Source organism: Chelonoidis abingdonii, unplaced genomic scaffold (assembly GCF_003597395.2).
Source record: "Chelonoidis abingdonii isolate Lonesome George unplaced genomic scaffold, CheloAbing_2.0 scaffold0483, whole genome shotgun sequence".
In the NCBI taxonomy this organism is placed as follows: domain Eukaryota; kingdom Metazoa; phylum Chordata; order Testudines; family Testudinidae; genus Chelonoidis; species Chelonoidis abingdonii.
Genome location: NW_027424744.1, coordinates 51,541 through 57,346, shown reverse-complemented (window position 1 = coordinate 57,346; position 5,806 = coordinate 51,541). Strand labels below are relative to the sequence as shown.

Here is a 5,806-nt window from a genome sequence, read left to right as displayed (position 1 = left end):
ACATGAGAATAATTTCATCCGCTCTACCTGCGCTGATTAGGCCTCAGCGGAAATTTGTGCCGGTTCTGGCGCATCACATTTCAGGAAGATGTGGAAAATTGAGAAAAATCCAGAGAAGACAACAAAAATGATTAAAGGTCTAGAAAACATGACTAGTAGGGAAAGATTGAAAAAATTGGGTTTGTTTTATCTGGAGAATAGAAGACTGAGAGGGGACATGATACAGTTTCTGAAATACATAAAGGTTGTTACAAGGAGAAGGAGAAAAATAGTCTTAACTTTTAGTCTGCCTAAAGTGCAGTGGACTGGAATAGATGATCTCTCGAGGTCCTCCAGTCCTATGATTCGTGTGTTCTCCTTTCAAAAGCTGTGATGATCTTACCCAACAAGAGTGTCAGTGTCTGGTGTTTGATAATCTGTTCTTTCTATAGTTTCAATGAATGCCTGGCATGGAGCTAGGATTATTGGCCTGTAATGTTTGGGTTCACCCTGGAAGCTTTTTAAAAAAATCAGCATCAACATTAGCTAGTTGCCGCATCTGCTATGGAGCGGATTTAAGGGTAGGTTACATTCCCAGTTAGTAGTTCTGGAGTTTGTATTTGAGTTCCTTCAGAATTCTTGGTGAATATTATCTGGTCCTGACTTTTCTGTTTAATTATCTGTTTGTTCTAAGACCTCTGTGATAGCTGTCAACACATGAGCAGTCTGGGAGTTAGTGGTATTGCTGAGCACCCCTAAACTTCCTACACTGCTCTGAAGTGAACAGCCAGCCTCTCTAGCCCTGTTGTCAACCAAAATGACAACAGGTAGCGCCACACACCAATCGATCTACCTGAGTGCTTTACTACGCCACTGAAGGATAAATAGGAGACAATAGCCAATTTACTAGCTCTCCAGCCTTGCTCGTTTGCTGGAGTATAAACCAGAATTATACTCTTGCACTGCAGAGGAGTCTGTGCAATGCAACATCATTAATATGCTTGTTTCCCTCAATGTGAGACAGCAATGGAACAGCCTTGTTTAAAGACCTGAGATGTTCCCAGACACTTCACTCAAAACACACTTGTTATGATAAAACATAAAACAGTTTATTAACTACAGAAAGACGATATTGGGTGATCATAAATGATAGCAATAGATGAAAGCAGAATTACCAAGTGAAAAAACAAATCTGAAATTCAGCCTAACTACTAGATAGCTAGGATTTGAATTAACAATTTCCTCACCAAGAACTGATGATGCAAATAGTCCACCAAGTTTTCATACACAGTTTTCTCCCAGGTCAGTGTTTGTTCCTTGAGTGTTTCTATGAGTTATCTTACATGGGGAGCGAGGCCAAGAGATGTCACTCCTCTCCTTATATATTTTTTCCATATGGTGGGAACCCTTTGTTTCAACCTAAGTTCCCAGCCCAGTTTCTGGAAAAATACAGGTACAAAAATGGAGTTCAGTGCCATGAGCTCTGGTCCCATGCCCTTGCATGCCTGCTAAGTCCTAGCAACCATTACTCATAGGCCAGATAACGCATTCACAGGAAGGCTAAGCTCTTCCATGGTCACTTATCTTTGTTGATGAGCCATAACCCCTGTTTCTTCATTTTTGTTCCGGAAAGGCTAGTTGTGGGTGTTACCCAGAATAAGCACATTTGAATAACTGATACATAATCAATATTCATAACTTCAGGTAGAAAAATGGAACATGCACACAAATAGGAAAAACAGATTCAGCAAATCATAACTTTTCCAATGACACATCACAAGATATATTTTGTACCAGCTGCATCATAAATATGTCATAATCATTTCATAATCATACCACAATGATGAATATGAGGTGCAGCATCACAACCTTCTCTACTGACACCTCAGTGTGGGGAGTTCATCAGATTTGTCTCCTAAAAAGAATAGCTGAGGTGTGGGAATCTCCCTCACATCCTCTGCAGTGAAGACCAATGCAAAGAATTCATTTAGCCTTTTCACAACAGCCTCATCTTCTTGAGTGCTGCTTTAGCACCTTGATCGTGCAGTTCCCCTGCACATTGATTCACAGGCTTACAGCTTCTATGAAAAAAAGAAGCTATTAATTTTTCTGACTTTTGCTAGTTGCTCTTCAGATCTTTTAAGCTAGGTATGCAGTATTGCCAAGCCTCATCCAAAAATTATCACTAACACTCCCCAAAATTAAGAGATTGGTTTAAAATAAAGAGATTTAAAAATATTCAAATGTAGATTTTGTTTTCATTTGCCTTTCATGTCTCAGCCTTTGAGGAATACCTACTTCAGGTTTTCGACTTTTCTTTAACCTACTTTTTGAAACAAACATTTTTCAGAAAAGTGAAAGCTCCAATTTACATACAGTGTCTTGATCCCAGAATTTGGGTCTTTAAGAAAGGCGGGAAAAGGTGTGTGACTCCCAGTAAAATCCCAGGAGCTGGCACTGCTGTCCATATCTCAAGTGGGGCACTGACAAATGGAGGCACTGAGGGTTGGTAAGTGGACATTTCTGGTCACACAATCCATCGGTGGCTGAGACAGTGTTTCCCTCTGCATTGGGCTACAGAGCCCTTGGTTCTAAGGAACAGGATTACACCACAGACAGCCGGACATAACAGTGACTGGCTCGCACAGTCTCTGGTTCCTGAGGCACAGCTCAGAGTGTCTCCTTCTCATGCATGGTGCCGTCAGCCTTGCTTCAGGTTTGCCACATTACCCTTCCTTTTCCCCTGTGGTCCTTCTACCCCATTACTTCCCAGTAGGCCCTATCCAATTCTCCTCTATTTCTCCAAGGCTCTGCTTCCCAGATAGGCCAGAGCTGGACTGTGGTAAGAGCTACCCATGGAGCCCAGGCCGCTGTGGGTAGCCCAGCATTCTCCACCTTCCCTGGGTGGTATATCCTGGGGGCTGTGACATAGAATTATCTCAGGCCAGCAAGCCTCCTGTACAGGGCAGCGGGAGGGTTTGTGACTCCTCTCAGTTGCTCCGGTAACCTGGGCAGCTATTACCAAGGCCTGGTTATGGCTTCCAGCCTGGAGAGGAGGAGCAGGGGGGTTGGCTTTGGGGGAAGAGATGGGGCAGAGAGAGAGGTCTCAAGGGAAGAGGATCCAGGATGGAATAGGTGGCCATAGACCATTTTTTTCCATCTCCCATGTCACCAGCACTGGAGCCAGATGATTAACTGACCCTTCACTTGATAAATGCTCTGATTATCCTCGCACGAAAGTGTTTACTTTTCACTCTGTACACAATTGGATTTATCAGGGGTGGATCCAGCTGGTAGATATAGCCCAGGACAACCTGAAACAAGTGAGAAGAGCTATTTCCAAATCTGTGTGTCACAGCCAGACCGATCACTCATATATAGAACAGCAAGATGGCGCAGAGGTGGGAGACACAGGTATTTAGGGCCTTGAGGAACTCCGTGTGCGATGTGACACTCAGCACCGTTTTGAAGATCATCACATAAGAGAGCGAGATGAGCAGCGAGTCCAACCCCATAGTTATGAGTGTAGCAGATAAGCCATAGATGTCATTCACTTTGATGTCTGAACAAGCCATCTTCATGACTTCCTGGTGCAGGCAGTAGGAATGGGAGAGGACATTGGCTTTACAGTATTGGAATCGTTTCAGGAGAAAAGGGAGGGGGAAAGTTACTGCCACCGCTCTTAACACACACACCAGTCCCATCTTGGCTATCCTTGGCAGGGTTAAGATGGAAGCATATCTCAGCGGGTTACTGATCTTGATGAAGCGGTCAAAGGCCATCAACAACAGCACAGAGGATTCAGTGCATTGAAGCGACTGGATGAAGAACAACTGGAGAAAACAGGCATTGAGGCTGATCTTCCTAGAGTTAAACAAGAATATGCCCAGCATTGTTGGTATGGTGGCTATTGATAAGCCAAGATCTGTGATGGCCAACATGAAAAGGAGAATATGCATAGGCTCATGGAGCTTGGAGCTTGTGTTTTATAATGACAGAAGACTGAATTGCCTACTATTGAAATGCATACATTAGGCAGAAGGGATAGAGATCCAGAGATGGACGTCTTCCTGCCAGTTATCCCGTGAGTAGAAACACTGCAAAGTTGAATTGTGTCATTGACATAATGTACCGGGCAGGTCCAAGGAGTTCTGAGCTTTCTTTTCCTGAAAGGAAAAAACACAGAAGAATAGATAATATTAACTAGACATCTTCTCCCCTCGGCAAGTCTAGAGCCCCAGGACTCAAGGAAGATCAGCAAAAACAGTTGCTTGGATTTACACACCGATAGGAAACAAGCACTGCCAGAATGGATCTGACCTGCAGTCCATATTGCCCAGTATCCAGTGGCGAGTTTCAGATGCTGCAGAGGAAGGTAAAAGAAGCCCCCAAGGCAGATATGATACCAGCTCCCGGAAAAGTTCCCCCACATACATCAGTTCAGGGTCTCATACTGAGGCGGGACACCTCAGGTGGTCCAGGAGTTACTGCATGGGAGTCATGAGCTGTTAACTCCACCCCAACCTTGCTTCACCTCCAGCTTTTATAATGGTGTTAAATATATAAAAAAGTTTTTTAATTTGTAAGGAGGTCTCACTCAGAGGCTTGGTATGTGAAAGGTGACATCAGTAAACAGTTTGACAACCACTGCACTAGTTAGACATATTTCTGGTGTAAATCAGGAAGGTTAGAGCCCTTCAAGTACTTAAAAAACAAACAAAACACTACTATGCATTGATTTCTTAAACATCCGTCCCTTGAATCCTGCTACTCTCTTGGCCCCATTGATCTCTTCTGACTGGGAGTTCACAGTCTATTTGAGCACTGTGTGATTTACAGTGTGACATTCCCACGACACACTTTCTGGCCTTTCACTTCTGATGTGGGCACTTATATCATGACCTGTATAAACACATGGAAATTGCATGGGAAAAGCCCATTGAATTTATCTATCTGCATCGAAGCTATTTATAACACGTTTCATGCCTCTTGCTGTTTTTTTATCATCCTCCGAGTTCAAATTTTGCACTGCCTCTTTCAGTTCATGCAATAAATTCTTAGGGACAGGTTCTTAATTCAAAGACATTGAATTCAATGGATAATTCCAGATTTACATATGTAAATTTGATCAGAACCAGGCTCTATTAACTTTCCCTTACAGATGCTCTAGGTGTTACACTCTGACTCCCAGAATCCCTCTAGAGAAGATGAAAGTGCTTGCTCGGCCAGCGTTGACTGAATACAGAAAGTTAAATCATCCCAATAGCTTTTTCATGCTCAGAGGCTGCACACCTCTCCCAAACCAAAAGATATTTGCCAAGGAGATATTTGCCAAGTTAAAAGTTAACACAAAGGTTACTTCATCTGGGGGCGGAGGGATTAGTGTCACAAGTGAGAATGGGCAAACACTTGGTTTGCAATAATATCCACTTAGTGTTTAAGTTACTTCAGCCATGCTCCTAAGAGGTGATGTCAACACATACAAGCACTATACACACCCTTTCCTCCACCTCAGCTGAATATTTGCTAAAACACTGACCGCAGTTCTGTTCATTCAGGTCTTTCTGGAAAGTCTTGCACAGTTATTGCAGAGTACTGTATTTGTGACCCGAAGATAATGCTAGAAACAGCTTCTGGTCAGTTACCAGGAGACAGTATCATAGAACCTTTCACTGAACAAAGAGTTAATAGCACAAAACCCATTGAAACAGAATTTACATTACTTATGAATACTGCTAAGCAGGGCAAGCACAGTCAACCGCAATGTGCTGTAGTCAGGGCCCTGTCTGAGGGTAGGAGGACATCGTATTCCACAGTTGGTGAGAGG

At 43.2% G+C, this 5,806-nt stretch overlaps 1 pseudogene; it reads right to left on the bottom strand.

Moving 5' to 3' along the window:
* Positions 1-3,182: 3,182 nt before the first annotated feature.
* LOC116829479 (olfactory receptor 51G2-like) lies at positions 3,183-4,310 on the bottom strand (annotated as a pseudogene).
* Between the last annotated feature and the right edge of the window lie 1,496 nt (positions 4,311-5,806).